Genomic DNA, 27,734 nt, shown 5'->3' with positions numbered 1-27,734 from the left:
CTAGCAGAACTACTCGCTACACCCACACAGCTAAGCTAAAGAGTGAAGACCAAGTATTCTAGCAGTACTTGACAATGGCGAGCAAGCAGCTCCCGGCTGTCCTCCTCGCCGCCTGCGCCGTGCTCCTGGCCCTCGCCAGCGACCCCGACATGCTCCAGGACCTTTGCGTCGCCGACTACAAATCACTCGACGGCCGTAAGTGTGATCGTCCATGTACACTATCTTTCCTACTTGCTTCTATGGATAATGAACGGATCAGAATGTGCGGCGCTGCGGCTGAACGGGTACCCGTGTAAGAGGCCGGAGAGCACGATGGCGAACGACTTCTTCTCCGACGTGCTGTCCGTCCCTGGCAACACGGGCGGCAACCCGTCAGGCTCCGTGGTAACGACGGTGACTGTAGACAAGGTCCCGGGGCTCAACATGCTGGGCGTGTCCATGTCTCGCGTCGACTACGCACCGTGGGGAGTGAACCCGCCGCACACCCACTCGCGGGCCAGCGAGCTCCTCTTCGACCTCGAGGGCTCCCTGACGTCGGCTTCTTCACCAGCTCCGGCAAGTTTGTCGCTCGCACCGTCTGCAAAGGGGAAATGTTTGTCTTCCCACGCGGCCTCGTCCACTTTCAAAGGAACAACAATGGTTCTCCCGCCGCCGCCATATCGGCCTTCAACAGCAGCTTCCGGGCACGCAGAAGTTGACTGAGGCATTGTACACTGCCTCGCCGCCGGTTCCAGCCGACGTGCTGGCATGGGCGCTCGATCTCGACGGCTGCATGGTCGAGCCGTGCGTAATTTAACAACTTAATCTCGTCGCAGCACTTGAATTCCATCGTCACCTTTTTGTATACTTTATGATGTTTATTATGCCATTTTTGGTCATTTCGCTGTTTACTGTTGCTTTTTCTTCATGGCTTGCTGGTGATATATATGTATGCATGGTTTTGGTTTATATATATGTACTACCCAAGACTTTATTAATTGTTATTTTTGAAATGATTGTGTCGAGAGTTTGACCAAAATATAACTTTATGAAACATAGGTAGCATGGAAAATCATAGAGTATGCTTGACTAAACAGTTTTTTTAGAAACACAATACAAATGCAGATCCCATGCTTATAAACAACAGACGTACACTCACGCCATGAACGCATGCTCACACATCCTATCCCTATATCCCTATGAGCACCTTCAAACTAAACCGGTAAATCTTTAGTTCATTGAGTTGGTAAGAGAAAAAGAACTCTAAATGTGTTTGAACTGGAGCTGGACAATTTTGGCTGTCTATTTGGTTTTATCCTTTGGACTAAACTTTAGAGAACCCTATAATAAATACAGGCTATTTACTCGTGAAGATCCAATGGCCCAAAGCGATGTATATGGTTAGAATTGGGTTAGATCTTAGAAGCACAGGGTGCACAGGTCATTCAACTCGTGTGAATAGGTGATTTGAGTGCAGTCTTGGAAGATCTTATGTTTTCAGTCTGCCAAACAGATCATGGCGACCCACACATTCTCTTTCTATATTGACAGCGTAGACCGCCTCCTTTAGTCCGCATGCCTGTTTTCCCCTTCTCCCTTCGTGCTCGTAGAACGACTCTACTACGGTTCTAGCCTCCTGACCCAACGCTCACCCACGCCCTCTTCCTCTGCAGGCTCACCCTTCGCCTTGTGATGTCATGAATTGAAGTTGACTGAAATTGATAAAATTGAGAAAAACACCCATAATGAATACGCGTCTGAGTTAACATATCATACTAATAACTAGATCTGTCTTTTCATTTTTGGATAATAGAAAAAGAAATAAAAGTTCCACGGTGAAATGAGGCATTCTGTTTGAAATGGCACGACTTTGTCACAACTAGATAGAGACTCCACGCCTTTGTTGATATAAGAAATGCATAAATATGTTCTGAAATTAAGTATAGCTAGTGCAAAAGCAACCGCGCACAATTGTTCTCAGTTTTTTTTAAATATATGTAGTATGTGACCAAATAATTATAAGAAAATAAAGCTTTTGGATTGAACTTCACTGAAAGGCCATGTTATATAAAAATGTGAAGCATCCAGTACATAGATTTGCTCCAAGCTTGTGACTCACATTCATGACTTGTTTCCCGACAGGAAAGGCATGCTTGAGTTGATGAGGTGGCATTTGTTTGCATGGATAGATCAATGCAATAAATGTAACTTATACTGCATGCATGACTTCCTGATGTAGTATGACTGCGGGGAGAGGAAAATTAGGTCATGAGTTACAACTATTTAGAGAAAATATATGATATCACAAGTCTGAGGCATATGGTTGCATTGAACCTTCTTTTTCGGTTTCCTAGGAGCTTGGTGGTTTTGTTGATAAAATCAAGAAATCGTTTTGTTACCAAAATAGTAATCACAAAGTTGCTAATCATGGTATCTATTTGGCAAAAACAACAGTTGCTTTAACAAAAAAAATGTGGCGTCGTTCTTCGACTATCGATGTGTAATCTTGTACCCTTCTCCCACTTAGCAATTGTGCATTCATTATCATCTCCAAAATGAGGGGAAAATTACGATGTATGGTTGCTGAATGCTGACTGTCTAACCTCCACATGTTATCATCCGTGTATATGGTCACATTACACTGACATAAATTTCTAATCGATGTTTGCTTTGCTTAATTTGTATAAAACAGATTGCCATGGATCAAAGCCAGATACAGAAAGCGTACATCCAAATAACTTTTCGTCACCAACTAACTTTTCGTCACATGTCCATCGATTGATCGCGTCTCCATCATGCTGCACGGCACTATAAGTATATGTGCTGCATGCTTCCATCCTCATCGATCATCTGCAAGAGCTCACACTACCGGACTCGCCGCCTATGCCAACGGCCCAGGGCCGTCGGCATAGGTCATTTCCGGTCGGCATAGATCTATGCCTACGGCTGCCGTCGGCATAGCCCCGTCGGCATACATCACGTCAGCGTAGTCTTGTCAGACCGTTGGCATAGTTTAGCCGTCGGCATAGGAGCCTATGCCGGCGGCTCCCGCTCAGCCATCGACATAGTTTAGCCATCGGCAGTGTTTTTCGCCTGACGGCAACGGACGGCGCCGTCAAAAGCGCTGACGAATCACGGGAAGCCACGTGGTAGAGGTATGCTGACGGCCAAGCCGTCGGCATAGGTGGAAATCTATGCCGACGGCATACCTCTACCACGTGGCTTTCCGTGGTGCCTCCTGGTGGCAGGGCTATGCCGACGGCAAAGCCGTAGGCATAGCTGTGCCACGTGTCGTCCCTTGGTGCTCCGTCGGCATAGATGAAAATCTATGCCGACGACTTTGGCGTAGGCATAGCCCTGCCACGTGGCACGCCCTGGGAAGCCCTGGGCTCATCTATGCCGACGGCTTTGCCGTAGGCATAGATTTTATTATTATTATTTTCCCTGTTTTCTCTTTTTCAATTCATTTGGACAACATTTCAAATCAGAAAATATGGGCTTATGCAGAAATATGACAGTTCATCATCTAAACATACTCAAGTTCATCATCATCATTTAAACATACTCAAGTTCATCATTTAAAGATCATCACCGGCGAAAGTTAATGAACATAAAAGTAGTGCAAGACATGAACATCATTTCAAAGAAGAAACTAACAAGTAGGAACATGAAATGTATGGCACGACGGCCACATGCACGGGTATCATAATCGACATCAAGCAAGACCACCGCCGCCAAAACCACCACCGCCAAAACCACCACCGCCAAGACCACCTCCGCCAAAACTGCCATCGCGACCACCATCACTCTGCCAGATCGGAGTGACTGGGGTCGACGGAGCAGGAGTCGAGCCGCCGGTCCCCTACATGTCTGAGAGAAGATTCTAACGGTAAATATGATATGATTGTGTTGAATGAACGAGAACTAGTTTGTCAGTAGTTAGGCAAATGTACTAACCGGACTATCACTGCCTAGTGCCACCCATTCATCGAACGTGGGCACGTGTGGGGGTTCTCCCGCAGGTGGTGGTGGGGGTCCCATTTGTGGTGGATCCGTGCGGTTACTCCAAGACGCCAACATAGCCTGGATGTTAGTTAAACAAGCAAACTAGAAGGTCAGAAGGCATGAAAGTGCAAAATTTTAGCTTGGTTTTAAGAGGGCAAAACTAACCGTCATCATCCGACGGTTGTAATCATCGTTTGCCTTCACTCGTTGCAAGTACTCCCGCACCTCGAGATTCCTATGCTCAACAAAGGACTTATATGCCTACATAATTTAGGTTGTTTCTAAGTGACCAATGCTGAAAATAAACTGAGAATGTTAGCGAGAAAGAAGACAAAGGGGAAGTACTTACAGCATGCTGGCGGGCTAAGGGAGGCTGCGAATGCCCCGTACTCTCTAACTGGCTCGGGTTGGTAGCCCGAAGCCTTGTGTACGAGATCGAAGGAGTGATCAAGCCATCGAAAGACGGATACCTGCCATGTGACTTCCCCTGGATGGCCACCACCGCCGTGTCGTCCATCTGAGACTGGGCGACCTCAGAAACAGGAACATCCGGATGCAACTTCTGATAGTTCTGAGTGTAAGACTCCAGGTGCTCCTCGGTCTTGCCGTAGTACTGGCTCTCGCCGTCCTTGAGATCACTCGCTCGCGGGCCAGTTTCCACGACTCAACGTCTGAGAGCGGCTTCTTCAACTTATCCTCCTGCAACGTCAAACAGAAGTTATCCATACATAAGAACATGATGGTAAAGAAGAACAAAAATGCATCATGCATATAGATATACCTTCATGGCCTTGAAGCCCCAGTGGTTCCTGTTTCCTTGGCCGTGTGTCCCCTCTTTTCCACGGTTAACCCGGGCCTTGTTGCTCTTGGCAGCAAACTCTGCATCGTCGCCGAGCCACCTATCCACCAAACTCGTCCATCCGTCATCCCTTCCATAGCACCAACGAGGAACAACCTATGCAAATTTTGGAAGCATGACATGTGAGCACGAAACATATAGTTGACTGCTTGAAACAATGAAAAGTCAGTAATAGTTACCATCATGAACTGCTCCCTGTTCAAGGTAAGTCGTTGCCTCTGCGCTTGAGTTTTGGTCATATTTTGGTGCAGGTAGATGTGGTAGTACTGTGAGACGGCAACCCAGCGCACCTCGTACTGCAACTGACGAGCTTTCTTCTTCGCAGCCGCAAGCAAGACCACGTCGGCTCTGGCCTTGTGCTCGTCAAGAACTCTATAGAGTTGCTGCAATCATGCATAAACCAGAAGCAAACAAGGCATGAGTTGAGTGATTCAATGATAAACTATGAATGAAACTGAAGACAAGTGATTCATAAGAGAACTTACCCAAAATTTGGTGATCACGGCCTTAGCGGCCGTCCCGTACTCCGCGTGGCTGTAAGCCTCGTAGTGGGCCCAGCTCGTGGCCCTAACCCGCAGCTGCGGGTCCCTGTCTGGCCGCGGGCAGAATAGGCCCGGCCAAAACTCCTTCAACAGGACAGTGATAAGGCCATTCGGTTTACGGCCCTTTCCGTGAAGGATCCAGTTACTACAAAAGAATCAAAGGATTGCCATGTGTACAATAAGAAAATGTTGTCATGTCTTCAAAATATGATTGAGAGGCACTTACTCTATCCCTGCAGGTTCAATGAGCCACGTGTGAGCCTCAATAGAAGGTGGTGTAGGTACTCCGGCAGTACCACGCAGCCACCCCTGCGGAGCACCGGGTGGCAAGTCACCCCACAACTCGGGGTCAACCTCCCCTCCACCACCCTCCTCGCCCTCCTCCTCACCCTCCTCCTCGGCCTCCTCCTCCTCAGCCTCCTCCTCCTCCTCGCCCCTCCTCCTCCTCGCCATCAGGAACTTACTCCTCCTCCTCAGACTCAGAAGGTGCCTCAGTATAGAAGGGCATCGAAGAAGACCCTCCTATTTCGGACACGGCCCGGAGTTTTTTGCCCCGACTGCCTCTCCCCCCACCTCCTCCTCCTCTAGGGGCTCTCCCCCACCCCCTTCTCCTCTTGGGTCTCCTCCCCCGACCCCTCCACCTCCCTGTGAGGTGTCATCCTCGCGTAGTCAGGAGGGAACCTTGTGGGCTCGTCCACTCCGAGTAAGTCCTTTGAATTTACTGAGGAAACTGGCGCCGCTGGACTTGCCCATGATTAGCAAACCTGCATTGAGAAGAGAATAAACAATTAGTAAGGATATCAAATAAACAAGCATACAGGAAAAACATTAATAACAGAAGAGCACATTAATCATACTATTGTAATGATCATTAAAAGAACTTACATTTTCTAGAACCCATATGAATCATCACAATTGTAATCTATTAGTCGACCGGTCTCATCATCACTATCACGCATATCTTCTTCGTTGTCTGACGGAGGTGGAGGATCTTCCTCATCGTCAGCGTGTTCATTTAAATTTTCAAGCATAATTATGTCTCTTTGATTCACAACTGCCTCACCATCAATCTGTGCGTCATCGTCGTTTGGGTCCAGGTCAAGATAACCCGAGTCATCATCCTCGTTGTTTCGGACCACGTCATCTTGTTCCTCTTGAAAAGGCACTGCAGTCTTTTTATAAAATCAAGATACCGAAGAACTTTCACAGGGATTTTTAGCTGCTGCTTCTGACCATGCTTATCGACCACCTCAATATACCGAGAGGAACCGCACTTCCTACAGTAGTTGTCATCCGCATACTCATGCCTAAACAAAAGGCAATTGTTTGGACAAACATGTATTTTCTCATAATCCATGGAGAGCGCCTTCATGATTTTCTTCGTAGCGTACATGGTTTTCGGCAGTTCGTGGCCCTCAGGCAGACTGTTAGCCCATACTCCCAGAAATGCTTCGAAGCAACCTCAGCTACAGCCGTACTCAGCCTTGACTGCCATCAGTTGCGAGTTGGCATCCAGCACAGATAGCTTGGGACCCTCATAAAGAGGTTTCTTTGACGAGGCCAAGATATCCAGGAAGGCCTTTGCGGTTTCCTCTGGCTCCTCCGGTTCATTCGCTGAATGTGACGGAGGTGTCGGCTATGCAGCCAAGACATCATCTAGCATATCTCTAACCCCATCGTCCTCATAACCAGCGACGCGTTGTCGTATCACCTCCTCTCTACCACGGTCCCGCTAGGCAAAGTTTATCGGCATATTAAAGTTGGGCATAAATCCAAGCGTGCGAAGGTGCTTAGTCATCTCACTCTTATCTCTGCGCATACGTCTCTTACATTTGGCACACGGGCATTCTGGCACCATCCTCATTGGACTACAGAATATCTCTGTCAAAAACACATCAGTTTTCTCGACCCACTCTGTTCTTACTTGATTCCGACGGAAAAACCCACTATACATCCACTGATTATCTGCCATCTCTGCTTTATTGGAAGCCACACAACAAAATTAAGGATTCATTTAAATTACTCACATCAATATTTTATTTTTTACAAGGTTGACGAGAAACGACATTTAATCCACCTACATCTCTAATAGGTAAAGATGCGTCCTAATCCCACCCGAGAATGTGTAGATTGAGTGTCCATGCTCTACCCCATTCCGAGACAAAATTTCGGCAGCACCTCCCCGCTGTTCTCCAAATACACGTCTTGGCAAAATGCCGAGAGAATGTGCATCCGGAGAACAACAGGGAGGCGCCGCCGAAATCCTGTCTCGGAACAGGGTAGAGCATGAACAGCGTACCCAACCTACACATCCTCGGGCTGTCCGAAAGAGCTACGGTGATAAATATGCAATTGAATGCATATTTATCGATGCAACCCTTTCGGACGGGAGACCTAGGTTACGCGGCTTGATGTGAAAATTTAATCTAGTGACATGATTAAAAGAATGTATGAGGTGATGGATTTGTAGCTCACCCTCGGATGTAGATGATGTAGTCGATCAGCGAAGGGACAATTGAAGACCAAGAGCTCCAACGTCAACGATCACTCCACCGGAGACAACACCAGAAATCCTCTAAATTCCACCAAATGAAAAAAATTAGGTCATCACATCACATATAAAGCACCATCACACATCACATCACATCACAAACTTTTTTTAGCAAGATCAACATGATGAAGTAACCACTCATCATATCCAAATTTTAACTTTCGTCTATCTATCTTCACAAAAAGTGTACTCTTCCCTCTCATCTCATCTTCACAATACATATATCTATAACATTGAGTATGTATGTAAAAACATAGTAAAACTACACAAATATCCATTCATCTAACATCTATCTATCTCACATTGTGCACTTAATTTTTTTCACATTTATACTCTCTTCCATTTCATTCATCTGTCTAACGTCCATCTATCTAATCATTTATTACTATATGTATGCATTCATCTACAACATTACTACACAAAAAATGTAAAAAAATGTTCTTACCGGAGCAGGGGGCGGTTGGGCAGGGGAGGGTGAGGGGGTTCAGGTCGGGGCAGGGGATGACCACCGGAGCAGCAAGGGGCGGTCGCCGGAGCAGAGGGGGCCGGCCAGGCTAGGGCGTGGGCCGGCCGGGGCGGCGTCCACGCAGGGCGGGCCGGGGTCGAGGAGGCCGAGGCGGGGGCGGCTGCGCTGGAGCGAGGGAGGGGCGGGGGCGGCGGTCGGCAGCGAGGGAGGGGCGGGGGCGCGGTTGGGGATCATGGCGCGGCGGTGGCTGGAGCGAGGGAGGGGCGGGGGCGGCGGGTCGGGAGCGAGGGAGGGGCGGGGGAGCGGTTGGGGGGTCGTGGGGTGGCGGCGGCTGGAGGGAGGGAGGGGCGGGGACGGCGAGGCGGGATTGGGCGGCGATGGCGGCGACGGGGGTCGTGGTGCGGTGGCAAGCTCGGGACAGAGAGTGAGGTGAGGGCGGAATGAGTGGAGGGGCGCGGCCCGTGGATGGATAAGGGAAGGTATGCCCACGGCTAAGCCGTCGGCATAGGTCTCGATGCCACGTGGCACCTATGCCGACGGCTTAGCCGTAGGCATTTTTTTTTTATAGCAACAAATGTAATTTTTAATATAAATGTACTACTAATTTTAATTTTAATTTTAATTTTCTTATTAGCAACAAATTTAATTTTTTAAAAAAATTCTACTACTAATTTTATTTTTAATTTTTATTTTTTTATTAGCCACGTCACCGATTTGCGTACCACATTCCGTATGGCTGCAGCGATGCCGACGGCAAAGCCGTCAGCATAGTTATATTTTTCCTTTTTTATTTTATATAGATTTTTTAATGTTTTCTTATAGTTATATTTTTCCTTTTTTATTTCATATAGATTTTTTAAAAAAATTATAGTTATATTTTTCCTTTTTATGTATTATTATTTCATATAGATTTAAAAAAATTACCGCTCGGCCCTCTCCTCTCCCGGAACCACATAGAGGGGAGGGGAGGGGAGGCGCCGAACTCGAGCAGCTTCGTCCGCCAAGGCCGTGGCCTGGTCACGGGTATGGGAGCGCCATGGCCGCCGCCTCGCGTGCTCGATCTGGAGCTTATTTGGTCAGGTGAGTGAAGGGGGAGGGGTCGTCGACAGTGGGGGTGGGGCGGCGGCGGATCCAAGTCCGTCGGAGGGAGATCGTTGGCGCTCCCAGACACCTGGGAGCAACATCTGGGCCAAACCCACAGCTACATCGCCTCAGTGTAGACCCGACGCGTCTGTTTCCCCCCTCTAGGAGCCGGCGGCGCCGTCTGCGAGGGGGCCACACCCCGCAGACGCGTGCCGCCTCTTCGGACATGCCACAACACCACCCTGCATGTATGAAAGGCCGGTGCGACGCTCCGGTGGCATTGCTACCCCCCCCCCAGGGCCCCCGTCCCGCCTAACCCTGGAGCGGTTGACCACTAGATCTAGCCCTTTGACTTTCCATGGACGGGCTTTGACCAGTGGACCTCTCCACCAAGTTGTGTCAGGTCAGCCCACAGGGACACCTGGGAGCAACATCCGGGCCAAACCCACAGCTACATCCCCTCCGTGTAGACCCGACACATCCGTTTCCCCCCTCCAGGTGCCGGCGGCGGCGCCGTCCGTGAGGGGGGCCACACCCTGGAGACGCGTGTATGACGCCCCCGATTTGACCGTACACTAATCATGCACGAAAATGTGTACGATCAAGGTCAGGGACTCACGGGAAGATATCACAACACAACTCTAAAACATAAATAAGTCATACAAGCATTATAATACAAGCCAGGGGCCTCGAGGGCTCGAATACAAGTGCTCGATCATAGACGAGTCAGCGGAAGCAACAATATCTGAGTACAGACATGAGTTAAACAAGTTTGCCTTAAGAAGGCTAGCACCAAAAGTAGCAACGATCGAAAAGGCAAGGCCTCCTGCCTGGGACCTCCTAACTACTCCTCGAAGCCGAACTCCATGTAGAATCATCCTCGGGATCTCTAGCTCCTGGACTCCAGCATCTGGTTGCGACAATCAGGTATAGAAAGGGAAAAGAGGGAGAAAAGCAACCGTGAGTACTCATCCAAAGTACTCGCAAGCAAGGAGCTACACTACATATGCATGGGTATATGTGTAAAGGGCCATATCAGTGGACTGAACTGCAGAATGCCAGAATAAGGGGGATAGCTAGTCCTGTCGAAGACTACGCTTCTGGCCACCTCCATCTTGCAGCATGTAGGAGAGAGTAGATTGAAGTCCTCCAAGTAGCATCGCATAGCATAATCCTACCCGGCGATCCCCTCCTCGTCGCCCTGTTAGAGAGCGATCACCGGGTTGTATCTGGCACATGGAAGGGTGTATTTTATTCAGTATCTGGTTCTAGTTGTCATAAGGTCAAGGTACAACTCCGGGTCATCCTTTTACCGAGGTACACGGCTATTCGAATAGATAAACTTCCCTGCAGGGGTGCACCACATAACCCAACACGCTCGATCCCATTTGGCCGGACACACTTTTCTGGGTCATGTCCGGCCTCGTAAGATCAACGCGTCGCAGCCCTACCTAAGCACAACAGAGCGGTCAGCACGCCGGTCTAACCCTATGCGCGCAGGGGTCTGAGCCCATCGCCCTATGCACACCTGCACGTTGCGTACGCGGCCGGAAGCAGACCTAGCCTAGTGGCGTTCCAGTCCAATCCGGCGCGCGCCACTCAGTCGCTGACGTCACGAAGGCTTCGGCTGATACCACGACGCCGGGATACCCATAACTACTCCCGCGTAGATGGTTAGTGCGTATAGACCAAATGGCCAGACTCAGATCAAATACCCAGATCTCGTTAAGCGTGTTATTTATCCGCGAACGCCGACCAAGGCCAGGCCCACCTCTCACCTAGGCGGTCTCAACCTGCCCTGTCGCTCCGCCACAAAGTAACAGTCGGGGGCCGTCAGGAACCCAGGCCCACCTCTACCGGGATGGAGCCACCTGTCCTTTCAGCCCCCTCATCAGGATCACTTGCGGGTACTCCTCGAGCCGACCCGACTTTAATCACCACATGTGTCATGTATATAATGTATATAGTATATACCCGTGATCACCTCCCGAAGTGATCACGGCCCAGTAGTATAGCATGGCAGACGGACAAGGGTGTAGGGCCACTGATGGAACACTAGCATCCTATACTAAGCAGTAGGATAGCAGGTAAGGGTAACAATTGTAGTAACAAAGACAGGCTATGCATCAAGATAGGATTAACGGAAAGTAGTAACATGCTACACTACTCTAATGCAAGCAGTATAGAGAAGAATAGGCGATATCTGGTGATCAAGGGGGGGGCTTGCCTGGTTGCTCTGGCAAGGAGGGGTCGTCAACACCGTAGTCGATCACAGGGGGATCAACATCGTCACGGGGTCTACCGAAGAGAAGAGGGGGGAGAAACAGTAAATACATAGCAAGCAAGTGCATAACAGGACAACAGGCAGAGCTAGACGTGTTCTAACGCGGTATGAGGTGATACCGGTGAAGGGGGAAAACATCTGGGAAAGTATTCCCGGTGTTTCGCGTTTTTGGACAAATGAAACCGGAGGGGGAAAGTTGCGAGTTCGATAGGTTAGGGAGGTGTGGTGGACGAACGGACCGCGTATCCGGATTCGTCTCGTCGTTCTGAGCAACTTTCATGTTGACAATATTTTAATCCGAGTTATGGATTAAAAGATATGATTTCCTAAAGATTTTATTAATTTCTGGAATTTAATTAATTATTTAATTTAATTTGAAATTTGGATTTATGACATCAGCATGATGTCATGCTGACATCAGCAGTCAACAGGAGTTGACTAAGTCAAACTGACATGTGGGTCCAGTGGGGCCCACCTGTCATTCTCTGTTTAGGTTAATTAGGGTTTAACTAAATAATTACTATTTAATTAAATTAATTATCTAATTAGATTAATTTAAACAGGATTAATTAACTTAATTAATTTAGTTAATTAATTAATTAATTAAGATTATTTTTATTTTTATTTTCTTTATTTATTTATTCATTAATTTTTATTAATTAATTTATTATTTTTATTATTGTTATCATTATTATTATTTTTATTTTTATTTATATATTTATTATTATTATTATTTTTTAATTATATATATTTTTTTAATCTCTCTTTTTTTTTGTTCTCAGGGGCGTGGGGCCCCCTAGTCAGTGGCTCAGGAGGAGCCATAGCGGGTGTGGGCTACGGGCTCAGCCCGAACGGCGAGGGGGATACGGGCGACGGGCGCCAGCCCATTGGGGCCCTTGCCCAGGCCAGTAGTAGGGCGCCGGCGGCCAAGGGCGGCGCTGGGCGAGGTCGCGGCCGGTGCGAGGAGTAAGGCAGGCACGGCGGTTGCCGAGGTCGGGCGCGGGTGGAGGTGGCCGCGGACGTTGGCTGGGGCGCGAGGCACCCGCGGGCGCGGCCTTTGGTGCGGGTGGCCGCGGAGGGGTCTGCGCAGGCGAGGACTTGGCGCGGGCGGGGCGCGGGTGAGCGCGCACCAGCGCGGCGCGGTGTACGACGGAGCGCGACCGGAGCGAGGTGACCGGACGGGGCGGCGGGGGCGCGTGTGCAAGGGAGGCACAGATGAGGAGAGGGGGAGGTTCGCTCACAGCGTTGAAGGGGAGGGGGCCGGCGTGGCTCAGGTCGGGCGACGAGGAGGAGATGAGGAGGCGAGGCGACGACGTTGAGGTGACGACGGCGTAGGGCGACGGGGCAGTCCGGCGACAGGGGCTCCGCGCGGCGACGTCGGCCTCAGGGCGCCGCGGGTGTCGGGGGCGAGGCGGGGAGACGACGGCGATGGGGCCCGGCGCGTCGAGGCCGCGAGGCGCAGTGGCGGCGGGGCAGCGCCAAGAACGGGCGCCAGCGTCTTGGGGGGAGGGGGCGCGGCGAGGCTCAGTGGAGCCGGTAATGGAGAGGCGGGGGCGGTGCAGTCCGGCGCGAGGGTCGGCGAGGTGAGGCGGTCGACGGCGACGGGCGCGTGGGAAGGGCGCCGGCGATGTGGGGCGATGGGCTCGGGGTCGGTGGGGGTGGGTGGCCGGCCGGCTGGGCCTGGGGGTCGGCCGAGTTGGGCCAGTGGCCAGCTGGGCCACTTGGCCGGGGGGGGGGGGGTTCTTCCTTGCTTTTTCTTTTTTAGTAGTTTTCTATTTTGTTTTCTTTTATCTTAGTTTCATAAATTAGGAAAATAGTTTCTAAATTAGTGTTATGGTTTAACCCACTCCCACAAAAAGTTTCACTCCTAACTAAAATAGTTTGATATTTTATAAATGGTAAAAGGCATTTAATTAATTGTTTTGCCACTGTTTTATTTATGTTAGGACATTCAAACATTTTTAAGGATGTTGGTTTCTCCACCATTATTATCTAGGTATTGTTTGTCACACCTGGAACATTTTAGTTTTGACTTTTGAAAACTTTAATTGTTTGACTTGTTTTTGAATTTTGAATTTTGAATCGGTTTTGAACTAACGCGAGATTAGCAACAGTAATCGACGTGACGTGGCATCATTAGCAGGGGTTACTGTAGCTTGATTATCCGGGCGTCACAATTCTCCTCCACTACAAGAAATCTCGTCCCGAGATTTAAGCGGTGGAGTAAGGGGGGGGGGAAGGTGCTGGTATCAAAAACCTAACGAGTCTTCTCGGTCTTGGCTGCCCTTTCGAAGAGGTTGATCCCTTTCGTTGATGTCTTCATTACTCTGCTTCAAGTCACCATGATCAAATCGGCGTCCTTTCTTCAGGATCTCCATCGTACTTACGATAGAGTAAGGGGGGTATCTGGAAGAACGGACCTCTACAAGGTTTACTATCTGGTCAATATCATCGGGGAAGGTGGCGGAAAGTAACTCTCGAATTGAAACCTAAGAAAATACCGAGAGCAAAGTAAGGAGGTACCATGGGTAGTTTCAAGCGGGCAGGCAATCGTTCGACGCCTGAAATAGGGCGTGAAAGGGGCTCAAGGCAACGAAAATAAGTATTGTGCATGATACCAGAATTGATCACTAGGAAGGTGGCCCGCGAATTACATACGAAATCAAGCGCGAGGAATAGCTTTGGGAACAAGGGTGTACAAGAGAGTCAGGTTTCGATCCTGTGGAACTGTGGGTTATGGGCCCACCATGTGGGTTAAAAATAGGAAGGGCGGTGACATCTTGCACGATCATGATAGCAAGGCATGTCAGAGGGTAGCTTGTTAGTTATATGTCAGCAACATCGTCGGTACCAAGGGCGAGGGACGAAGAGAACCATTTTCCTGCTCGTTGAAATGAGGCGGACCATTAGGCAAGGTTCTCGTCCATCGGTGGTTACCGAAATGTCACCAACAATAGTAACAGGGTCTTACTGACAGAGTTGTATACCGAGGTGTTTACATAAGCAGGAGAATATTACTGCTTAGATCATATAGTTCACCAGAAAGGTTAAACCACACAGTGGAAAGGAAAATATGATTATCAGATTAAACAGAAGAATGGAAAGGAAAATGTGTTTAAACACATATTTCAAGGTTATATCCTTCCCAAGGGCAAGCTGAGCATGATATCCATGACAGGATATAATGTAGAAAACCATTTAGGTAAGGGGGAAGGAATTTCATGACATAACCCATACAGCGGTGTTTGGATAATTGCGCAAGAAACATTTAGTATTGGGCTTCCAATGTTCTTGTTGAAAAGCGGAGTACCATAGACATGCTTCGAGATAGCATTGACATGGTCAACAGGTGAAGATCAGACTTTGGAAACAAAAAGGATCCATCAGGAACAACTTATAGAATAAGTCTTACAATTTCCTCATGGAACAACAACTAACCTTGCTAAAAGGGAAAACTTATAGCAATAGGTCCTCCCGCCAGGTGTGCTGGGTATCATCACCTTACCGGGTCATAAATAGGCCAATGTTATAACTCTTGGAAATATGTTCCAACCATCATATCTGACCGAGATTCAGATCTGATTGGTGTCAGGATAACTCAGACTCAGGATGCCTGAGAAGAAAGGTGCAACACAAATTGTCGAAACAACATCGAAGATTCTCGGGAGATGAACTATGGAAGCGACTTCCGAACAAGGGTTCATTTCATGAAGGAGAGGTGAGGAGGTGACTGATTGACTCAGCGACAATCCATTGAGATTTCCAAAAGATGGATTTCCACCACTATGTGAACAAGGAGATAACATTAGCTAGATCGAATGACTTAATGACGTATGCTCGAGGAAAACATACACAGTTAAACATTGGTTGTTAGGTGCACCCGAATATGGGCTTAGGTAGAATGATCAATGTTAGAACGATGATTCGATAACCAATGGTCTAAGAATGAAATATCGACCATTAACTTCAAAGCAATAGGGTTGCTAGAAGTTTTGAAGTCGCACATCATAGTTCAATTGTCGGTATTCAGGTTAGAAACAACACGGGGATCATAAAACAAATGGAGGTGGCGAGAAGTATTACTATATCAAGAATTCTCAAGAGGTGGAGAAATTCTCACAATATCCTTGACACGAAGGACAGTAATACTTCAATGTAGAACATAACATAAGCTAGATAGGAAAGAGCTCCATATCATGATCAAGTCTGAATTGGAGTGGGGGGGCAATAACGTTGCCGATGATAACACAAATCATCGAGGGGCAAGGATGGTATTTCTCATCCTGAATTTCGACTGATATCCTGGAAGAGCTCAAAATGTTGGTGCTGATCACGACACATTTGTCGAGAGATTTCATGAAGATGTAATCTATCGGCGATGACATCAAGTCAGAGGAATGATGAAAGCGATAGGTTAATGGAACCAAGGGTACGGCACAAACTTGAAATCAAGCTTGTTGTTCAAGGCGAACTAATATGACGAGGAAGATCGACGTAAGCTTAGCTCATCATCGCAAGTTGTGTTCCGAGAAGGACCGGGTAGCACAGTTAAAAAGTTTTCACGATAAGGATATAGCCGATAAGGCTAGTAATGACTTGAAGGATTATTAAACTCGTAAGCAACGAAAATTACCTAGAGTTATTGAATCGGAGTGCGGAATAGATTCACTTGTCGGTGTTCTCGAGTGACTAATAACTCAGAGCCCGTGGAAAATTGGAACCAGTGAGAATGTAGCACTTGATGAAGAACTCATAAGAAGTTATGCAGTTCCATGATAATATCGAGATACCAGGGGGTAATACTCGACGACAGATCAAGGTAGAGGCTGGACTAGGGTATTGCTCTGCAGAAGACAAGTGCTCAACTTGTATGAGAAATGGTATTTAAAAGAGAACATGGTCGGAACCATGATTGAAAAAGGCCAGATCCCAGGTATAAGATGAACTTATACCAATGGAATAATTAATTTAAGAGAAGCTTTTAATGATAAGATCTACATCGTGTCCATGGGCATGAACACAAAGTTCAAGGTCGACTCCCACTTCTTCAATGCATAACCTTCCCTTCGCCTCTCGTATTTTGATAATGACATTAGTTGTCGAAAGTTTTACCTGGTGCAATACCAGATAAGTATGTCCCGCGAAATCTTTCGGGTCCACACAGATTAAGGAAGGCATAGGTTCAACCCATCGGGGCATCGAAGAAAGATATACTACAAACTTCGGACTAAATATTACAAGCTCGAAAGAAGAGCATTGTTCAAAAACAGAGGATACAATTTACCAAAGGCATTATATACCCATGGAAAGGCTTACAAGGTTATTCAATATGAAGGACACTGTCAGATAAAATCCAACAAAGGAACCGATGGTCCACAAGGGATCTGATGTGAGCATCGGTACTCAACCAGAGGAAGAAGAATGCAAGGAGATCTGATTATAGAAGCAACTGACTAACTCAAAGCTCAAATGCAAAAGAATTATGATTTCCAAATCATGGGGTCAGAAGCAACGCTCTGATCAAGGATGGATAAGTTGAGTAGGCTTAGGGGTACAATCGATGGCAATTTGATAGGTCGAGATCCAGCTCACGTTTAAAATGTCGTCTGAGCCGGAAGAATGAATTCTAGGGTATGATTGAGGATTGAGAGCATTCGCAACAAATTGAATCAACGGACTCAAAATGATAATGACAAGAGATGTCAATTAGATTATGAGACTTATGGGATTAACCATAATGCAAGCAAACAAGAATTTCAAGAGTGATAGGCTCCTGAGGATTTTCAAAAGATCGAATAGTATTTTGAAGACTAATCTGGAATACTTGAATCAACTGGGGATGACCGGATACTCGATAAGGGCGAGAAATTATCCGTAGGGGTACTCAGGTGACAAAGAACAACAAGGCAGTAAGCTCAAGGATTCTCGAAACAACAGAGATAACTTCGGGGTATCTTGTAATAACAAGATCAACTGGGAGATATTGTAAGAATGGCGAGTATACACGGTTATCCATAGGAGTTTATCGATGAAAGGGAATTGCAAAAGCGATGAACACAAGTTCTCGGGTTATCAGCGGAGAGTATCTTCAGGGTCTTCACGTGCAGCAGACGATCATCAGTAATAAGGGGCTCTCCGGGTGAAAGTGATAACGAGATCCTAATGTTAGATTTAGTAAAATTCACTTAACCCGAATAGAAGAGAAATCAGAGTCCCAGAGTATAGGCAAGGAGTAAAAGATCCTAATACCACCCAATGGCGACGTGGGCCCGTAAGCCACACAGCCATGTTAGTAAAAGTTTTTCAACGGCTAGACTCGACTTCGGCCAAGGAGTTGGAAAGGGGGATTCCTACAGGCAGTCGGCTCTGATACCAACTTGTCACGCCCCCGATTTGACCGTACACTAATCATGCACGCAAATGTGTACGATCAAGGTCAGGGACTCACGGGAAGATATCACAACACAACTCTAAAACATAAATAAGTCATACAAGCATTATAATACAAGCCAGGGGCCTCGAGGGCTCGAATACAAGTGCTCGATCATAGACGAGTCAGCGGAAGCAACAATATCTGAGTACAGACATAAGTTAAACAAGTTTGCCTTAAGAAGGCTAGCACCAAAAGTAGCAACGATCGAAAAGGCAAGGCCTCCTGCCTGGGACCTCCTAACTACTCCTCGAAGCCAAACTCCATGTAGAATCATCCTCGGGATCTCTAGCTCCTGGACTCCAGCATCTGGTTGCGACAATCAGGTATAGAAAGGGAAAAGAGGGAGAAAAGCAACCGTGAGTACTCATCCAAAGTACTCGCAAGCAAGGAGCTACACTACATATGCATGGGTATATGTGTAAAGGGCCATATCAGTGGACTGAACTGCAGAATGCCAGAATAAGGGGGGATAGCTAGTCCTGTCGAAGACTACGCTTCTGGCCACCTCCATCTTGCAGCATGTAGGAGAGAGTAGATTGAAGTCCTCCAAGTAGCATCGCATAGCATAATCCTACCCGGCGATCCCCTCCTCGTCGCCCTGTTAGAGAGCGATCACCGGGTTGTATCTGGCACATGGAAGGGTGTATTTTATTCAGTATCCGGTTCTAGTTGTCATAAGGTCAAGGTACAACTCCGGGTCGTCCTTTTACCGAGGGACACGGCTATTCGAATAGATAAACTTCCCTGCAGGGGTGCACCACATAACCCAACACGCTCGATCCCATTTGGCCGGACACACTTTTCTGGGTCATGCCCGGCCTCGTAAGATCAACGCATCGCAGCCCTACCTAAGCACAACAGAGCGGTCAGCACGCCGGTCTAACCCTATGCGCGCAGGGGTCTGAGCCCATCGCCCTATGCACACCTGCACGTTGCGTACGCGGCCGGAAGCAGACCTAGCCTAGTGGCGTTCCAGTCCAATCCGGCGCGCGCCACTCAGTCGCTGACGTCACGAAGGCTTCGGCTGATACCACGACGCCGGGATACCCATAACTACTCCCGCGTAGATGGTTAGTGCGTATAGACCAAATGGCCAGACTCAGATCAAATACCCAGATCTCGTTAAGCGTGTTATTTATCCGCGAACGCCGACCAAGGCCAGGCCCACCTCTCACCTAGGCGGTCTCAACCTGCCCTGTCGCTCCGCCACAAAGTAACAGTCGGGGGCCGTCAGGAACCCAGGCCCACCTCTACCGGGATGGAGCCACCTGTCCTTTCAGCCCCCTCATCAGAATCATTTGCGGGTACTCCTCGAGCCGACCCGACTTTAATCACCACATGTGTCATGTATATAATGTATATAGTATATACCCGTGATCACCTCCCGAAGTGATCACGGCCCAGTAGTATAGCATGGCAGACGGACAAGGGTGTAGGGCCACTGATGGAACACTAGCATCCTATACTAAGCAGTAGGATAGCAGGTAAGGGTAACAATTGTAGTAACAAAGACAGGCTATGCATCAAGATAGGATTAACGGAAAGCAGTAACATGCTACACTACTCTAATGCAAGCAGTATAGAGAAGAATAGGCGATATCTGGTGATCAAGGGGGGGGGGTTGCCTGGTTGCTCTGGCAAGGAGGGGTCGTCAACACTGTAGTCGATCACAGGGGGATCAGCATCGTCACGGGGTCTACCGAAGAGAAGAGGGGGGAGAAACAGTAAATACATAGCAAGCAAGTGCATAACAGGACAACAGGCAGAGCTAGACGTGTTCTAACGCGGTATGAGGTGATACCGGTGAAGGGGGAAAACATCCGGGAAAGTATTCCCGGTGTTTCGCGTTTTCGGACAGATGAACCGGAGGGGGAAAGTTGCGAGTTTGATAGGTTAGGGAGGTGTGGTGGACGAACGGACCGCGTATCCGGATTCGTCTCGTCGTTCTGAGCAACTTTCATGTTGAAAATATTTTAATCCGAGTTACGGATTAAAAGATATGATTTCCTAAAGATTTTATTAATTTCTGGAATTTAATTAATTATTTAATTTAATTTGAAATTTGGATTTATGACATCAGCATGATGTCATGCTGACATCAGCAGTCAACAGGAGTTGACTAAGTCAAACTGACATGTGGGTCCAGTGGGGCCCACCTGTCATTCTCTGTTTAGGTTAATTAGGGTTTAGCTAAATAATTACTATAATTAAATTAATTATCTAATTAGATTAATTTAAACAAGATTAATTAACTTAATTAATTTAGTTAATTAATTAATTAATTAAGATTATTTTTATTTTTATTTTCTTTCTTTATTTATTCATTAATTTTTATTAATTAATTTATTATTTTTATTATTGTTATTATTATTATTATTTTTATTTTTATTTATATATTTATTATTATTATTAATTATATTTTTTAATCTCTCTTTTTTTTTGTTCTCAGGGGCGTGGGGCCCCCTAGTCAGTGGCTCAGGAGGAGCCATAGCGGGTGTGGGCTACGGGCTCAGCCCGAACGGCGAGGGGGATACGGGCGACGGGCGCCAGCCCATCGGGGCCCTTGCCCAGGCCAATAGTAGGGCGCCGGCGGCCAAGGGCGGCGCTGGGCGAGGCCGCGGCCGGTGCGAGGAGTAAGGCAGGCGCGGCGGTTGCCGAGGTCGGGCGCGGACGGCAGTGGCTGGGGCGCGAGGCACCCGCGGGCGCGGCCTGTAGTGCGGGTGGCCGCGGAGGGGTCTGCGCGGGCGAGGACTTGGCGCGGGCGGGGCGCGGGTGAGCGCGCACCAGCGCGGCGTGGTGTACGACGGAGCACGACCGGAGCGAGGTGACCGGACGGGGCGGCGGGGGCGCGTGTGCAAGGGAGGCACAGATGAGGAGAGGGGGAGGTTCGCTCACAGCGTTGAAGGGGAGGGGGCCGGCGTGGCTCAGGTCGGGCGACGAGGAGGAGATGAGGAGGCGAGGCGACGACGTTGAGGTGACGACGGCGTAGAGCGACGGGGCAGTCCGGCGATAGGGGGCTCCGCGCGGCGACGACGGCCTCAGGGCGCCGCGGGTGTCGGGGGCGAGGCGGGGAGACGACGGCGATGGGGCCCGGCGCGTCGAGGCCGCGAGGCGCAGCGGCGGCGGGGCAGCTCCAAGAACGGGCGCCGGCGTCTTGGGGGGGGGCGCGGAGAGGCTCAGTGGAGCCGGTGATGGAGAGGCGGGGAAAGTGCAGTCCGGCGCGAGGGGTCGGCGAGGTGAGGCGGTCGACGGCGACGGGCGCGTGGGAAGGGCGCCGGCGATGTGGGGCGATGGGCTCGGGGCAGTTGCCCGATCCAGATGGGGAAGGGCGAGAGAGAGAGGGGACCGGGGAGAGTGGGGATCGTGGGTGGAGGTGTCGGTGAGTGGGGGGGTGGATAAGGTGTCGGTGGGGGGTGGGTGGCCGGCCGACTGGGCCTGGGGGTCGGCCCAGTTGGGCCAGTGGCCAGCTGGGCCACTTGGCCGAGGGGGCGGTTCTTCCTTGCTTTTTCTTTTTTAGTAGTTTTCTATTTTGTTTTCTTTTTATCTTAGTTTCATAAATTAGGAAAATAGTTTCTAAATTAGTGTTATGGTTTAACCCACTGCCACAAAAAGTTTCACTCCTAACTAAAATAGTTTGATATTTTATAAATGGTAAAAGGCATTTAATTAATTGTTTTGCCACTGTTTTATTTATGTTAGGACATTCAAACATTTTTAAGGATGTTGGTTTCTCCACCATTATTATCTAGGTATTATTTGTCACACCTGGAACATTTTAGTTTTGACTTTTGAAAACTTTAATTGTTTGACTTGTTTTTGAATTTTGAATTTTGAATCGGTTTTGAACTAACGCGAGATTAGCAACAGTAATCGACATGACGTGGCATCATTAGCAGGGGTTACTGTAGCTTGATTATCCGGGCGTCACAGCGTGCCACCTCTTCGGACATGCCACAACACCACCCCGCATGTATGAGGGGCCGGTGCGACGCTCCGGTCGCATTGCTACACCCCGAGGGCCCCCGTCCCGCCTAACCGTGGATAGGTGGACCACGAGATCTAGCCCTTTGACTTTCCACGGACGGGCTTTGACCAGTGGACCTCTCCACCCGGTTGTGTCTGGTCAGCCCAGAGGGACACCTGGGAGCAACATCCGGGCCAAACCCACAACTACATCCCCTCCGCGTAGACCCGATGCGTCCGTTTCCCCCCTCCAGGTGCCGGCGGCGGCGTCGTCCGTGAGGGGGCCCACGCCCCGGAGACGCGTGTCAGGCGTTTGCAACCGCCACAACACTTTTAGACTTGTGAGAAGCCGCATACGCAAGATTGGCGGCATGCTAGCCCCTAGAGGCCGCCGGCCACAGTCGTAGACATGCGAAGGGCAGTCCGCGTAGAGGGAAGTGTTCGGATACTTCTCCATCACCAAAAATATGAAAAATTAACATCATTCCTACAACACATGTGTCCACGTCGTGTAAAAAACTAATGATTTTATCGCGATCCGAGTATTTAATAATATTCACGCCACACCATTACCGCAGAACGTGTACTACTGTGTCATCGCCGTCCGTGAGGGGGGCCACACCCCGGAGACGCGTGCCGCCTCTTCGGACATGCCACAACACCACGCCGCATGTATGAGGGGCCGGTGCGATGGTCCGGTCGCATTGCTGCCCCCCAGGGCCCCCATCCCGCCTAACCGTGGAGCGGTTGACCACGAGATCTAGCCCTTTGAGTTTCCACGAACGGGCTTTGACGAGTGGACCTCTCCACCCGGTTGTTTCAGGTCAGCCCATAGGGACACCTGGGAGCAATATCCGGGCCAAACCCACACTACAGCCCCTCCGCGTAGACCCGATGCGTCCGTTTCCCACCTCTAGGTGCCGGCGGCGGCGCCGTCCGTGAGGGGGGCCATGCCCCGGAGACGCGTGCCGGGCGTTTCCAACCGCCACAACACCTTCAGACTTGTGTGAAGCCGCGTACGCAAGATTGGCGGCATGCTAGCCCCCGGAGGCCGCCGGCCACAGTCGTAGACATGCGAAGGGCAATCCGCGTAGAGGGAAGTGTTCGGATACTTCTCCATCACCAAAAATTATGAAAGAATACCATCATTCCTATAGCACATGTGCCCACGTCGTGTAAAAAACTCATGATTTTATCGCGTTCCGATTATTTAATAATATTCGCACCGCACCATTACCGCAGAACGTCTACTACCGTGTCATCGCCGTCCGTGAGGGGGGCCACACCCCGGAGACGCGTGCCGCCTCTTCGGACATGCCACAACACCACCCCGCATGTATGAGGGGCCGGTGCGACGCTCCGGTCGCATTGCTACCCCCCAGGGCCCCCGTCCCGCCTAACTGTGGAGCGGTTGACCACGAGATCTAGCCCTTTGACTTTCCACGGACGGGCTTTGACCAGTGGACCTCTCCACCCGGTTGTGTCAGGTCAGCCCATAGGGAAACCTGGGAGCAACATCCGGGCCAAACCCACAGCTATATCCCCTCCGCGTAGACCCGACGCGTCCGTTTCCCCCCTCCAGGTGCCGGCGGCGGCGCCATTCGTGCAGGGTGCCACGCCCCGGAGACGCGTGCCGGGCGTTTGCAACCGCCACAACACTTTCAAACTTGTGAGAAGCCATGTACGCAAGATTGGCAGCATGCTAGCCCCCGGAGGCCGCCGGCCACAGTCGTACACATGTGAAGGGCAATCCGCGTAGAAAGTGTTCGGATACTTCTCCATCACCAAAAATTATGAAAAATAACCATCATTCCTGCAGCACATGTCCCCACGTCGTGTAAAAAACTCATGATTTTATCGCGATCGGAGAATTTAATAATATTCACGCCGCACCGTTACCGCAGAATGTCTACTACTGTGTCATCGCCGTCCGTGAGGGGGGGCAGACCCCGGAGACGCGTGCCGCCTCTTCGGACATGCCACAACACCACCCTGCATGTATGAGGGGCCGGTGCGATGCTCCGGTCGCATTGCTACCCCCCAGGGCCCCCGTCCCGCCTAACCGTGGAGCGGTTGACCACGAGATCTAACCGTTTGACTTTCCACAGACGGGCTTTGACAAGTGGACCTCTCCACCCGGTTGTCTCAGGTCAGCCCATAGGTACACCTAGGAGGAATATCCGGGCCAAACCCACAGCTACATCCCCTCCGCGTAGACCCGACGCGTCCGTTTCCCCCTCCAGGTGCCGGCGGCGGCGCCGTCCGTGAGGGGGGCCACGCCCCGGAGACGCGTACCGGGCATTTGCAACCGCCACCACACGTTCAGACTTGTGAGAACCCGCGTACGCAAGATTGGCGGCATGCTAGCCCCCGGAGGCCGCCGGCCACAGTCGTAGACATGCGAAGGGCAATCCGCGTAGAGGGAAGTGTTCGGATACTTCTCCATCACCAAAAATTATGAATAATTACCATCATTCCTACAGCACATGTGCCCACGTCATGTAAAAAACTCATGATTTTATCGCGATCGGAGTATTTAATAATATTCACGCCGCACCGTTACCGCAAAACGTCTACTTCTGTGTCATCGCCGTCCATGTGGGGGGCCACACCCCGGAGACGCGTGCCGCCTCTTCGGACATGCCACAACACCACCCCGCATGTATGAGGGGCCGATGCGACCCTTCGGTGGCATTGCTACCCGCTCAGGGCCCCCGTCCCGCCTAACCGTGGAGCGGTTGACCATGTGATCTAGCCCTTTGACTTTCCACGGACGGGCTTTGACCAGTGGACCTCTCCACCCGGTTGTGTCAGGTCAGCCCATAGGGACACCTGGGAGCAACATCCGGGCCAAACCCACAGCTACATCCCCTCCGCGTAGACCCGGCGCGTACGTTTCCCCCCTCCAGGTGCCGGCGGCGGCGCCGTCCGTGAGGGGGGCCACACCCCGGAGACGCGTGTCGGGCGTTTGCAACCGCCACAACACTTTCAGACTTGTGAGAAGCCGCGTACGCAAGATTAGCGGCATGCTAGCCCCTGGAGGCCGCCGGCCACAGTCGTACACATGCGAAGGGCAATCCGCGTAGAGGGAAGTGTTCGGATACTTCTGCATCACCAAAAATTATGAAAAATTACCATCATTCCTACCGCACATGTGCCCACGTCGTGTAAAAAACTCATGATTTTATCGCGATCGGAGTATTTAATAATATTCACGCCGCACCGTTACTGCAGAACGTCTGCTGCTGTGTGATCGCCGTCCGTGAGGGGGGTCACCCCCGGAGACGCGTGCCGCCTCTTCAGACATGCCACAACACCACCCCGCATGTATGAGGGGCCGGTGCGACGCTCCGGTCGCATTGCTACCCCCCAGGGACCCCGTCCCGCCTAACCGTGGAGCGGTTCACCACGAGACCTAGCCCTTTGACTTTCCACGGACGGGCTTTGACCAGTGGACCTCTCCACCCGATTGTGTCAGGTCAGCCCATAGGGACACCTGTGAGCAACATCCGGGCCAAACCCATAGCTACATCCCCTCCGCGTAGACCCGACGCGTCCGTTTCCCTCTCTAGGTGCCGGCGGCGGCGCCGTCCGTGAGGGGGCCACGCCCCGGAGACGCGTGCCGGGCATTTGCAACCGCCACAACACTTTCAGAATTGTGAGAAGCCGCGTACGCAAGATTGTCGGCATGCTAGCCCCGGGAGGCCGCCGACCACACTCGTAGACATGCGAAGGGCAATCCGCTTAGAGGGAAGTGTTCGGATACTTCTCCATCACCAAAAATTATGAAAAATTACCATCATTCCTACAGCAGATGTGCCCACGTCGTGTAAAAAACTCATGATTTTATCGCGATCCGAGTATTTAATAATATTCACGCCGCACCGTTACCGCAGAACGTCTACTACTGTGTCATCGCCGTCCGTGAGGGGGGCCACACCCCGGAGACGCATGCTGCCTCTTCGGACATGCCACAACACCACCCCCGCATGTATGAGGGGCCGGTGCGACGCTCCGGTCGCATTGCTACCCCCCCCCCCCAGGGCCCCCGTCCCGCCTAACCGTGGAGCTGTTTTTTATTTTAATAAAATATAAGGACCTATATTCAAAAGAACATTACGACACATTATTAACGTGCTTGAAAAAATTACAAACTATATAATTTTCTTGTCTTATGATCTATATTTTTATTTTCTTATACCAAATTTTACGTAGTGAATCAATAGGAATGTAAGTATTTGAATTCCAAATGTAATTTAATTATGAAGTGATCGTAAGATTACCTCGGGTGAAGAATAACTTATTCTACACCCTGGGTGATGAATCCATCCTACCACCCGGTGGTAGTTACTCCACATATCTCATATACAACAAAGTGGTACTATATATACTATTTTATTATTTTAAATATGTTCATATACTATATCTAAGATATTTCAAAGCAAGTTACGTGAAAAAATTACAGATGAGCCCATAGTTTTTGTTATATTTATGAAATACGTACATATTACGTAAAAAAGAGCATACTCAAAAAATGGTACATAGTACCTAAAAATTAATATATATACTACTTAATCATTGTTATATACTACATACTACACGTACATACTCTCGGTTTCGACAAATACTACATACAACATACAAAACACAAGTGGTGGTAACTACCACTGCTTGTAGGAAACATTTGTCATATATATATATATATATATATATATATATATATATATATATATATATATGGAAAAAATTACAAACTACATATATATTGATATAATAATACATAAAAAAACATAAAAACATATTTATTAAAAAAAACTATGCCGACGGCATTGCCGTCGGCATAGAGATGGCAGGGTTTAGGCGGGTGGCGTGCCGCGGATCGCTGACGTGGCGGATATGCCGACGGCCGCCGTCGGCATATGTGCTGGACGGTGCGCCGCGGATCGGTGACGTGGCATGCGGAGATATGCCGACGGGCGCCCGTCCCCACCGTCGGCATAGATTTGAAGACGTTAGCCGCTTGTCACGGGCAGGGTCACCGGGCCCACGGGTATGCCGACGGTTGGTTTATGCCAACGGCAGCTGTCGGCGTGTTCGCAGCTAGGCCGACGGCCATTTTGTGCCGACGGGCGCCGTCGGCTTAGCTCGGGGTAGCCCGACGGCCAGGATACGCCGACGCCCAGGACGTGGCTGTCGGCATAGCTCCATATAGGCCGACGGCGGCCGACGGCATTGTTGTGGCCGTCGGGGTAGGACTCTTTTCCGGTAGTGTCAGAACCAACCACGAGTTCTTGAGCAGTACTTTACCATGGCACCCATGCAGCTCCCAGCCATCCTACTCGCCGCCTGGACCGTCCTCCTGTCCCTCGCCGCGCCATGGCTCGCTGGTGACCCTGACATGCTCCAGGACATCTGCGTCGCCGACTACAAATCCCTCGACGGCCGTAAGTGTGATTGCGGAGGCGATGTCGCCGCCTCACCGCCGATGCCCATGGAAATGCTGGTCAGGGCGCTCCAGGTCGACGGTGGGGTGGTGGAGTCCATCAGGTCCAAGTTCCCAAAGCAGTAG

General features: G+C 49.9%; 1 pseudogene; it reads left to right on the top strand.

Moving 5' to 3' along the window:
- LOC123075672 (germin-like protein 1-3) lies at window positions 1-27,734 on the top strand (annotated as a pseudogene).

This window comes from Triticum aestivum, chromosome 3D (genome assembly GCF_018294505.1).
Source record: "Triticum aestivum cultivar Chinese Spring chromosome 3D, IWGSC CS RefSeq v2.1, whole genome shotgun sequence".
NCBI classification, from domain to species: Eukaryota; Viridiplantae; Streptophyta; class Magnoliopsida; order Poales; family Poaceae; genus Triticum; species Triticum aestivum.
The sequence above is the reverse complement of the archived record's forward strand: the minus strand, read 5'-3'. Positions and strand labels throughout refer to the sequence as shown.